The sequence below is a fragment of the Pantherophis guttatus genome, chromosome 5, assembly GCF_059756535.1.
Source record: "Pantherophis guttatus breed Tessera chromosome 5, ASM5975653v1, whole genome shotgun sequence".
Classification (NCBI taxonomy): Eukaryota; Metazoa; Chordata; class Lepidosauria; order Squamata; family Colubridae; genus Pantherophis; species Pantherophis guttatus.
Window position 1 is genome coordinate 131047166 of NC_142067.1, and position 12463 is coordinate 131059628.

General features: G+C 44.6%; 1 protein-coding gene and 1 long non-coding RNA gene across 3 annotated transcripts in view; one reads left to right on the forward strand and one right to left on the reverse strand.

The window, feature by feature from the left end:
* The window catches only part of ASPNAT (aspartate N-acetyltransferase), a 45444-nt gene that overhangs the window by 21853 nt on the left and 11128 nt on the right, over positions 1–12463 (forward strand). The gene's annotated exons all lie outside the window — the stretch shown is intronic.
* Positions 8602–9143, reverse strand: LOC132710436 (uncharacterized). Its single transcript, XR_009621128.2, has 2 exons — positions 9006–9143; positions 8602–8894 (listed from the first exon to the last, which is right to left on the reverse strand). It is a non-coding gene; the product is annotated as an uncharacterized LOC132710436 (long non-coding RNA).

A 12463-nucleotide genomic window follows, 5' to 3' on the forward strand; every position in this document is an offset into this window, starting at 1 on the left:
AGCAAAGTTGTTTTTCTCTGGTGAACTTTATATTATATACTTCGGCTTGTTTAGTAAATAATTGAGCTACTCCTCGCCATGAATTTCCCCCAGACGACGACTTCCATTTGCAATGCAAAAAGCAAACGAAATGCTTTTGAGGTTTGATTAAAACAAAAGAAAAGCCAAGAACAGGAACAAGAAAACCCCATGCTCGGTCGTTAGATAACTTGTTTTCTGACTGCTGCCAAAAGAGGGGACGTCGCTGCCAGTTCTGTTCAAGGAGAAACAGACGTGATTGGCAAAAACAGTTTCTCCTCTGGAAGCTCCTTCAGGGCCTGGGAAAAGGGACCAGCCTCTCACTCCGAGGCTACAAAGAATTTAATACAGACTTTCACATCGATTCTAAAAAGACAAAGATACAAATATAGCCCCGTGTGGGCGAGAAATCTAACCTTGATGTAAAGCTAAATGTTAACCTATAGTGGGAGGCCGCTAATTTTATTTTATTTTATTTTATTTTATTTAAATCTTCCTGTGGTTTTAGGCTGCATTAACTGAAGCACTTCAGACCAGGTGAAGTGATAGGAAAAATCCTCAACAACAATGGTCATTCGTTTAATGACCTTTCAAAGTTACGATGGTGCTGGGAAAAGTGACTTGTGACCGTTTTTCACACTTACGTGTGAAAAAGTAGTAGGCTTCTGCTGACTGCCGGCTGACTGCAACTTGGCAGTTTGAATCTCACCAGCTTAAGGTTGACTCAGCCTCCCATCCTTCCGAGGTGGGTAAAATGAGGCAAGATGCTGACTCTGTAAACTGCCTAGAGAAGGCTGAGGAGCACTGTGAAGCGGTAGATAAGTCTGCCATTGCTATTGCGCCACTGCAGTTCCCACATGGCCATGAGATCATGCTGGCGACCAGCATATATTTATGATGATTGCAGAGTTCTGGGTCCCCTTTCTGACCTTCCCAGAGGGCTTCCAACAAAGTCAATGTGTTCTGGTCTCGGGCTGGACTCGTTGGGGCAACCTGCCCTGAGTGAGCTGGCAAGTTGTTTGAGATCTCCACTTGTAGATGATCTTTTGGACTGTGGAATGATTTATGTCCAATTGTTTGGTAATCTTTTAAAATCCTTTTCCAAATTCATCGACATCTATCATCTTCTTATGGATGGAAACTTATCAAGGAGAGATTCAACCTAGAAATAAGGAGGAATTTTCTGACAGAACAATCAACCAATGGAACAGAAGTTGCCTTCAGAAGTTGTGGGAGCTTCACCACTGAAAGCTTTCAAGAAGAAACTGGACTGCCATCTGTCAGAAATGGTGTAGGATCTCCTGCTTGGGCAGAGGGGGGTTGGACTAGATGACCTCCAAGGTTCCTTCCAACTCTGTTATTCTGTCCAGTTCTTTCTGAAGGCCCCAGAGAACTCTTTCAGTCTAGGCTTGGTGATATCACACACTTCAACAATAAAGAGCAACCTACACTAAATATCTGAGGTTTCAATTAAAGAGGTTCCTCCCAGCTCTGTCTAACAATGGTTTTAATCTTTTTTTTTTATTATTTTCTTCTTCTTTTCCATTTCATTTCATTCCCCCGATCTACTACACCCAATTCCAATTTTAGGTCTTTGGGGTAGAGATAAATGTAGGAGTGGTGCTTACTTTTTCCATGTGAAACTGCCTTCAAATAATTGATCAGATGATCAAGTTGGTCAGTTTCTAAATCTTCACAAAGATTGGAATGCACTCAATTCAAAAATATATTGAAATATCTTCCCAGTAACAAAGTTTTCTCTGGACGTTTGCTAGAACAGGAGACGTTAAATCAAGGGTGACTATGAGATCAAAGGCCAAGGATCTATAATATTAAGGTCTGTAATAAGGCTCAAGCCAATTATGGTTTGGATAAATTATATGAAGTAAATGCATAAATACTATTCTTAATCATATTTGTATATCTTAGGCTATGAGATAACTTTATCAACCTTTATAAATCCCCCAATTAGTGTAGCTCTATCTCAGATGTTTATAGTTTTCTCAATTCTTCCAAGTATATCTTTGGAATAGTTTCTTGTTTCTCTTAAGCAATGCTGTATATCCCTGTACCATTTTTATAAATGCGTTTATTATCCCAGAGGAAATTTCACTTTGAATTTCCTGGCGTGTCTTTTTAAAGATAAGCAGGCATTTTACAATATCAGTCAAAACAGGAAACTGGTATTGCAGAGAGAATAAATGATACTGATTGTTGACTGAGCATGGACTGAGTTTCTTCTTAAATTGATAAGTGCTCAGAATATGAAGTGTGTGGTTTTCTGCCTACAGCAGGTCATCCTGTAATCGTGTTGATCCCAAAAAGGGAATTTAATCGGTCTGGTGCCACAGGGCCACCCAGTTAGTTATACTTCTGTGGCCCTTCAATTCGACTGACCATCCATTTTAATTGTTCGCTGTTTATTTGCAAGCAGAGCCCCAGTTGATTTGGGGCGTGGAAGACGTTATTTTAATCAATGTTATATTGGCGCATTTTAATCACCTACGCACTGTGTCACAAACCCATGTTGAGTTTGAAGCCTTGCAAGAAACCACTTTCTTTCACTCTTTGTGGGTAAATGACCCTCCTCCCCACATTTGGAGGGTCTGACTCATTCCACTGTAGGGCAGGGATGGTGCTCTGTGTGTCCCAGGCCTCAATTGTGTCCGTGTTGTTTCCTGGACATTGTGCATTAATTGCATCAGATTGGTTGTGTAGAGAGACTTTCTTTATTTGCAGAGGTCAGTAGCACTGGTGGAAGAGACAATAACCGCAGCAGCGCTGGTGGTGGCTCCCCCCACCCAGGCCATTGACCTTTCCCTAGCTATGCCATAAGCCTCCCCGGGTTATCCAGGATAACGGGCAAGTATGAAGGCTTCTCCTGCAAACCAGCGTCCGCCAGCTCTCCCTTGGTAAGTATATGGGGCTATTGGGCGTTGTGTGAATGGAGGGACAGTGGGGGGCTTGGCAGGAGGATGAATCTGAAGTGACAGGGCAGTTGTAAGCGAACGTGGGCGTAAGGCTGGAGTTGGGTCTAGGAGGAGGGGAGAGAGAGATGGGACAGAGGCATGGCGCTGGGACAGTGGATATTGAAATTCGGGGCATGCTTTTTCAAATTGGTACAGATTAATATTTTCTTGCTTTTTTCAGGCTCAGAAAACATGAACCTCAAGGCCTTCAGGTATTGGAGGTGAGGACCAAGGTAGGCACGTGTGGGTGAATGTTCTTGTGTTGGCAGAGGGCATCTTAGGCCACCTGCTCTAGGACGGTATTCCTTGGGTTTTGTCCAGCGTCCCTTTGGGTGGGAAGAACGTGGAGCCAGAGCAGGAGAAGACCGTAGTTTTGCTTCCTCCTTTCCTTCATTTTGTGGGCAAGAGGCCTCCTTTACTGAGAGGGCTGGGCATTTACGCTGGACTGCGTGATCCAGAGGCCCAACCCTTTTTAGGTATCCTAGGATGGGCAGAATCCGGCTAGAAATTTTTAGTGTCCATCCTGGAGCCAGTGTTTTTGGATCACAAGCTTACCCGAAAACTACCCCATTTTGAGAAAGAAGTTTAGCTTTTCATGGTCTCGCCTATGTTACAGCAGTAGATCCCAAAAGTTCCTCCAGGATCACAGAAACACTATTACTTTATGGGGAGACAGTAATCTCCCTTTCTCGTTTTGTAAGTGCAACCAGACTTGCAAAGTACAATCCTTAAAGCAATATTTCTCAACCGTGGGAACTTCGAGATGAGTGGACTTCAAGACTTCAAGTCTTGCCAGCTGGGGAATTCTGGGAGTTGAAGTCCACCCACCTTAAAGCTGCCAAGGTTGGCACACACTGCCTTAAAGGGTCACGTGAAAAAAAAAAACTTAATTAGGTTGAGTAAGTTATTCTATCAATTCAGTGAAAATTGGGCTAAGAGCAACATAGTGCAGTTTTTGTATAAAAGCTAAAAGGACTTCACAAATCGTTTTCTACAACACGAGCTTAGAGGTTGGAATAAAAACCAAAAATGTGAAAGAAATGTTCAGAAGATACGGCAGCAACGACAACATTGTGGCTTTTCCTTTCTTAATTTCCACAGGAGTCTCAAGAGTCGCCGTGACAGCCTTCGTTCCGGTGGTGGGCCAGGAAGGCCTGCTTACAGGAAATATCAGAAGACGGGACTCGTTCCCCTCAGAGAACGATCCCTGGCAGCCCAAAGGCAATGCCCACGGCCCCACGCGTATTCTCTACCTGTCCGGTTTTCCCCCAATTGCAGCCACGTCAGTATTTTTGAAGTTCTTCTAATTGGCTTCCCTTTTGTATTGCAAAAATAAATGAAGTTTGTGGGGGGGTTTCCTAATGTTCTAGCTGGTGTGTGTATTTTGTCCTGCACCCTGTTTATGGTCCCCAGCGGTAGTGTAGGTAGCCTTGTCCAACCAGGGGGAGCTTCACCATTTTCTGTCAGCACCTGCAGCAAAAGCCTTAACCTGCCCTCCACACACACCCCTTGCTCAGAAGCCCAGGTGAGATCAGGAACCTTCCGCTCCAAGTTGCCATTGGTCTCTCATGGACCTGCCTTGTGGATGTGCCCAGGTGAGACCAGATAAGGTCTTAAGAACCTTATGCTCTTCTCTTTATGAAGCCACAAAGGTAGTCTTCAATTTATGACCACAATTGGACAAGGACATCTGTTGCTAAGCATAAGCGAGGAGGTCGTGAATTGTGCCTGATTTTACAACCTCTTTTGCCACAGCCGTTAAACAAATTACCACAGTTGGTAAGTGATTCTCATATTCGCTAAGCGAATCTGGCTTCCCCCATTGACCTTGGTTGTCAGGAGCCACCTGGGAAGGTCACCAATGGTGATCACATGATCCCGGGATGACACAGCTGTTGCAAACATGGACCGATTGTCAAATTTTGCTTGAATTTTGATCTCGTAACTGTGGGGACACTTCGAAGCTCATAAGTTACTTTTTTCAGCCTTGTTGTAAGTTGGAGTGGTCGCTTAACGAACATCCGTACGTTGAGGACTACCTGTGTTTCAGAGCTTCCCTCTGCAAAGGGCAGCCTCTTTGTGTCTTGGGGATCACAAGTCTCTCAAAACACAGTTTGGCCCTGGAGAGCCGCAGGTCACGTGTCCAGCGATGCTGCAACCTTCGGCCAGGGTTTCGCATCGCTGGCGGCCCCATCCCTTCCCCAAAATGGGGGAAATTGGCACCGTTGTGTATTTAGGGGCTGAACAGCATTTAAAGCAGCCATTCCTTCTCTTCATTCCTCCAGCCCAAAATGCTGTTCCCATCCTCAAAATGGGAGCTAGTCCTCCACTTATGACCAGTGACCTGCACAGCAAAGCAGATATTCTCCCCTCTGCAGGAAACTGACCGGCTAAAACACTGATATTGTCGATCAGAAAGGTCGGCAGTTTGAATCCCTAGTACAGGTCTCCTGTGTGAGCAGGGGGTTGGACTAGATGACCTCCAAGGTCCCTTCTGACTCTGTTATAAATGGGGATTTGCCCATCAGTCTTTCTTTAACACTTTTCCCCTTGTGATCTTATATAGATCCTTATGTAAAAGGATTAGATACTGAGAATTATTAACTTTCTTCAGCCAAAATTCCTCTCCCCCCACCCCCCCAACACACACCCCATATACACACCTGGTAATTAGCTGAAATCTGATTCCCTATCCGAGAAGCCTGGCCTCGGAAGAACAGAACTGAAAGAAAGAATACCCTCCCTTCACATAAAGCCATTTGGAACTTAAGCCTTGAGAAGGAAGGGGAGAGAAAAATAAAGACACACAGTTCAATTTAGCAACCAGACAAACTTTGGCCTCTCACAAGAGTTTTGACTTCCTCCAGGCGAAAGGAAATAAATCCGTGCTGAAACTGGGATGGGATGGGAGGAGAGCCTGCATGTGGCACAGGTGAGTGGCAGAGTTGGGTTCAAACAAAACGGACGTGTGATGGGAATAAACCTGCCAGGGAAGCTGGAAGCAGGAGAGAAAATGAAAAGAGTAACCTTTTCTTCTGCTTTTTTCACTTCCAACAGAAGGGCAAGAATAAATATGCTGGGACCCAGGCTGTAAAGTGGCTAAATTGCAAGCAACCATTAAGAACGGTTTTAAACGAAAGGATTCTGGATGCCAGGTTTATCTGGGACGCAGGGAGCCTTCAATTTAGGAGCACAATTGAGCCCAAATTTTTTGTTGTTCAGCGAAACTGGTCAAGGGGGTTTTGCCCCGTTTTACTACCTTTCTTGTCACAATTGTTAAGTGAATCACTGCCATTGTTAAATCAGTCACACAGTTGTGTTAAGGGAATGTGGCTTCGCTTGTCAGAATGTCTCAAAAAAAACCCCAGGACGCTCTGACCGTCATAAATATGGGTCAGTTGCCAAGCATCAGCTGACCCTGCGGAGGCTGCAACGGTCGTCAGTGTGAAAAACAGTCATAAGTCTCTCTTTTCAGGGCCGTCATAACTTTGAATGGTCATTAAATGAACCGTTATAATTCAAGGACTACCTGTAATAACAATTTAACAAAATCTCATCCACAATTTTTATTTTAGACGGGAGGGCAAAGTTGACTTGCTTTACTGAAAAAGGGGAGGGGAGGATGAAGGGGGGAATTCCTGCCCCCTCCCTGATTTCACGTCTGACTCCAGCCCCGATCTCAGAGCAGGAGGGGTGGGGTGGGGGGAGGGGGGCTGCTGGTGTCAAGGTGGGGCTACACCCCCCATGGCCAGGTGCAAGGTCTGGTGTGTCCGGTGGGACCCAAAGGGGCAGCTGGGGATGCTGGGTGGGGTATCGCTCGCCCTGCTTGCAGAACGGGACCCCTCCCTGGGCTGCTCAGCCAAATCACTGGGGTGGGGCTGGTGGCCCCCAAACTGGTTCTGTGTGGGGGGATTTCAAGCCACCTTCTCTGGGTGAGGGTGGAGGGTTGTTCGGTGACTTCTCAGGCGCTCCTGCAGCCCCTCCTGGATCTGAAGGCCTTCTCGGTAGCTATGCCTGTTAATGGACTGTCCTGGCAATACAAAACTTAGCAGCCCAGGCGGTGATGATGTAGTTTGGCCTACTCAGGTGACCTTGCCGTTGCTGGCTGGTCTTCCTACTCAAGGTGCTAGTTGTCATAACGGCTGTGCACTTGGTCACCTGTCCGACCTCCTTCTCCCATATGAATCTGCCTGCCAGATCAGATCAGATGGGATCGATCCCAGTAAAGGAGAAGATCTCTAGCTCAGGGTGGAGAGGGAGGATCTTGGTGCTCTCTGAGCTTGCTTGTTTTCTTGCAGAAGTTTCCTTACCAAACAAGGTAACCTCATTGGTGCTAGAAGGGAGTGGGGCTTGCAGGGAGGAAGAGGAGGGGGGAGGATTGTGGGGTCCTTGGCGCTCTCTGAGCTTGCTTGTTTTCTTGCAGACGTTTCATGACCCAGCTAGGGAACATCATCAGTGCTAGCAATGATGCACTAGCACTGATGATGTTACTGAAGTTCAGAGAGCACCAAGGACCCCTCAGGATCAGTTCCCTCCAGGTCCCATGATCTACCCAAGAAAGCTGCCTGATGGGGCCTTGGGAATGGACATTTTTTATCACAATCTCCCCCACCCCGGTTAAAATCTGCTCTTCTCGTTTCCTTCTGGGTTTCAGGCGGGCCTTGAAGGCTCCGTTATTCCATCAAGCCCAGAAGGGTGGCATGCTGGGATTGAAGACTGGAATTTGGCAGATGCAATTTTTTTTTTCTTTTTGCATAATTTCACTACCGGGTTTGACTTACTTTATAGCTAGCATTATTTATTATTATTTCTGAAGTGTTTTTGTTTTCACTTGGTGATGTTTCTGATTTTCAGAAGTTTTAGAACTTTGATTTGGTTGGACAGATTTCTCGTCATAGACCAAGACATCTTACTCTGATGTCATCCCTGCTTCAGTCTAAAATCATTGCTGGGCAAGCAGAATCTTTCCGGGCAACCTGGCCTGGTGGTTGTAAACCCTTCCCTGCTGACCGCTCTGAGTGCAAAGGGCCATCCCTCCCGTTGACTCTGTGCCACCAAGTTGGAATCGACCCTTAGCAGCCACGTAGGTAGAACTTCTCCAGGGTCCATTTACACCCCTGGCCCTTCAGGCCTTCCAGAGGTGCATCCATCGTTGCCGTAATCCAATACGCCTCATCATGCTAAACCAAACCATGGATTCCCAGCAACCTTACACAGGCCTTGTTTTGGGGGTCGAAATGCAATGCCCTACCAGATGCTTAGGATCCTGCAAGGGTAAGTTCCTCTTATTGACCTCACAGTCTATTTAAATTGGACCTCGAGAAAAGTGGAATAGCCTGTTGCCTCAGCTTCACAATTATTTGACATCTCCATTTGAAAAAAAAACAACCTTCCAGTTCTTACAGCACTTTGGAGAAGGACCTTCGACTACGGCCCTTTACTCTCCATTCTTGGCAGAGGTGTTGGTTGGACTTTACACCAAATTAGCTTTTTCTCTCTTGATTGGCAAGAGATGGAAAATCACATTCCAAATTCTTATGGATGTTTCCATGATTTTGCTCTTTGCCATTATCTGTAAGCTAGCCGATTGGTTAACCTCCATCTCAAACTAAAAGTATTTCCTATATTTATTTTGTAATGCATTGACACATTGTACATTGAATACACTGAATCATCAAATGCACAACACCAAAGGTTTTTAAAACGTTAAAAGTATCCACACAACATTTTGATTAAGCCAACCAACTAGACTCTCAACATAAAGTTACAGGCAAATGATGCATACTTGCAAAGAATGGCGGATTTAGCGGGCGATGTCAAGGTAGCTGGGAATGTTGGGCACATGGATGAGGCAGCTCTGTTTTCTCTGTCGGTTACTTCTGCCTTCTCGTGAGCAAGGATTCTAGGCTGCAATGAAGAACAAGGCCTGAAAGACCTACTTGGAGTGGGTCTGTTCTGGAGGGATCATGGAGCACCCCTCATGTGCTTTGGGAAGGAACCAAGGCTCTCCTGACCCACCTTAGAACATTCTTGAAGGAATTCCTCAGAAGCAGAACTTTAGCTGAGAAGTTGCACGCAGGAGAAGTCCTGTTTCATTGATGGACTTGCCAGGGGTCTAGGACAACTTGCTCCAGCCAATTCTCCATGGGACAAGAGTTACTCTAATATCAAAGAAATGGTGGAATAGGATCATTAAAGAAAGGATACAGAAAGGAGGGACAGAATGAAATGTGAATGACAAAAATTAAAATTATTTTAAGTAATTGAACTGAATTGTTGAACTATCCTGTGGCAGGTTGGCCGTGGTGAGTTGGCTATGGCAAGTTTTCCCATTCCAACCTCACCACATCATTGAGCCCTTGGCCACTTAATGTTCCTTGAGCCTTCACAACCCTTTAGCCTCTCTTTCTTATTCAAACTATGATCACATGGCATTACAACAATCTGAATCTGCTCTGAAAGGATCCAGTCATCATTCCAGAGAGTCTAATCCTCTGGATCTTGGTTCAAAATATCACAAAGCCAACTTCTGGGAATTGAGACTCATCTGGTGACGATCTCCATTATAGGATCCCTCTTCAGCTAATTAAGCCAAACTAGTTTCTTGGGATCAGAGGTGGACATATAGATAACATCTCTAGGCCGACCCTTCCATTCAACATGTGTGCCACTGGCGACTCCTGATGGAGTAACAATGCAGGAATGCTGCTCTCTGGCAAAGACGTGGTGAGACTTGGGCAGTGGGAGACTTTGGGTGGCAGATTAGGAACAAGGAGAGAACAATAAAATGCAAGGTGCATTTGCGGAATCAGGGTGAAGAGGAAGGCAGTGAAACATCGACCCAGACAGAAATGGGAAGAGGCCAATATACCGTGTTTCCCCGAAAATAAATCTGGGTCTTATATTAATTTTTGCTCCAAAAGACACATTGGGGCTTATTTTTCAGTTAGGTCTTATTTTCAGGGAAATACAGTACTAAATGCATCCATCTAGTTGAGGATCTTAATTGGGACTTATTTTTGGTGTAGGGCTTATATTACAAGCATCCTGAAAAATCATGTAGGGCTTATTTTCCTGGTTGGGTCTTATTTTGGGGAAAACACGGTAACACAGATTCATTTTGCAAGTACCTCTAAGAATGGGAATAACAAATTGGTTTCCAATTGAGAACTGTTGTCTATGGAAGTCCAGGCTGAAACGTCAGTTTGTGAAATACAAGCCTATTTGATTCATGGAGCTCTGTAATTATCTGTAGCACCGGGAATTCTTAGAGGACTGGCCTGCCAATGAACTAGAGATGGAGGCCCTGCAGCTGGAAAACCTCTCGTTCAATGTTGATCTCCCTAGTTAGAGAAGAATGTGGGCTAGCAGAAGAGAAATTCTAGGATGGTCGTGTGCAAACTCTGAAAGATAGTTAAACCGGCCGATCTGGTGAGTGTTTATAGAGCTGTGGAAACGGTGTTTGAGTGGGCTGAGGTGTGGTCCCAGTTCTAAAGACGGGGACTGGGTCTTCCAAAAATACAGTGAATTTGGTTGCCTATTTTGGGACTGGATGTGTTCACATGAGAGCAAAAACACCTTAGTTGATAAGCATATGGCGCCATTTCCCTTCCAATTCTGAAGTACTCTTTTACCAAATGACTTGTGTGTGTGTGTGTGACTGAGCTAAAACTGAAATTGTGTGTTCAAATTAAAATGGGAGAAGAGCAATAACTAGCCAATTGGCTCTGATTTAACTTCTAGGCCATTTGAGGGAATTAAAAATTGCATTGGCCACTTTAGAAAATATCACCAAGTCTAACTTTAATTGCTAAGAGTTCCTTATTCTTCCCAATGTCATTCCATTCAGCACAATTGTGGGTCTATGAGTCATAAACACACTTTGCCATCCCTGGAAGCTGTAGAGGAACCATCAAACTATACAAAGATGTGAATAAGGTACAAAGACTGAACCATTATTTATTTATTTATTTTTTATTTATTTTTTTAAAAAAATTGATTTATAATGCCGCCCTTCTCCGGAGACTCAGGGCGGCTTACAATGTGCTAAGCAATAGCCTTCATCCTTTTGTATATTTATACAAAGTCAGCTTATTGCCCCCACAACTGGGTCCTCAATTTACCTACCTTAGAAAGGATGGAAGGCTGAGTCAACCTTGAGCCTGGGGAGATTCGAACCTGCAGTAATTGCAGACAGCTGGTCTTAATAACAGGGTGCTTTAGACCACTGTACTACCAAGGCTCTATAACCATGAAGAAAATACCTCACTAAGTCATTAAAATGCCTGTTGAACCAGGCATAATGGTGCCCTTGACCAAAGATGGGTTGAGATGGGAGGTCTCAGTTCTGTTAAGTTTAGGACAAAATGCTGAGGAAACCAATCACAGGTGGTATTTCTTTCCCTCTGCATTCTTCCTACCAGGACAGAAGAGCTTCTCTTTCACTTATTAACTCTCAAGATTATTGCAAGGAAGGTTTGTATCCCAGGAAGAATCAAGAGAAATGAAGTTTAATGTGTTCGCCAGATGTCCCAAAAAGGTGCTTTTTCCAAGAGGCAACTGGACTTTCTTTGTTTTTCTTTGAAGACGTTTCACTTCTCAGAACTGAAGAAGCTTCTTGAGTGAGAAGTGAAACATCTTCAAGGAAAAAAACAAGGAAATCCAGTTGCCTCTTGGGAAAAAAAGGCATCTTCATGACAACCATGATCTGGATGATTGAGATTCTCCATAGAATACGTATTTGCCAGATGGTGATATTAAATCAGAATGGAATCCGAGAAATAAATACTAAATACTGCTGTAAAATATGTAATACATATGTATGTGAATATGTATGTAGGTACGTGAAATACCCTGACTGTATGCATCAGAGACTTCTATTCAACATACCTCCAGGATCACAACACCAAAATTTGGTAGCAACCAGGAAAGTTTAAGCTCTGCTAGGCAGCAGACTTATTTTGCATCTAAAATCTGATCCCAGACTTGGCTAACCATAAGGAAGGATGACAAAATGCCTTTGATCTTCCAGTGATGTCACCTTATCACAAAAGCTCCTTTAGATCCTCCCAGGCCAAAAGATGCTAAGAATTTCCTGTCTTTCCTCTGAAACGCAGAAAGTATCTGCTTGGCACTGCTAGAAATAGCAATAGCCGTAGCCCTTTGACTTATATACCGCTTCACGGGGCTTTACAGCTCTCTCTAAGCGGTTTACAGAGTCAGCCTATTGCCCCCAACAATCTGGGTCCTCATTTTACCGATCTTGGAAGGACGGAAAGCTGAGTCACCCTTCAGCTGGTCAGAACCAGACTGCTGGCAGCCGACAGGCAGCAGAATTAGCCTGCAGTGCTGCGTTCTAACCACTGAGCGACCACATCTCTTCAGTAGTACATGATGCATATCCATAATCCAAACTATTAACCATTTCCTTGTCCGCGTTGCTCTGTCTCCTCCCCCTTGTCCTGCCTGTGTCTATT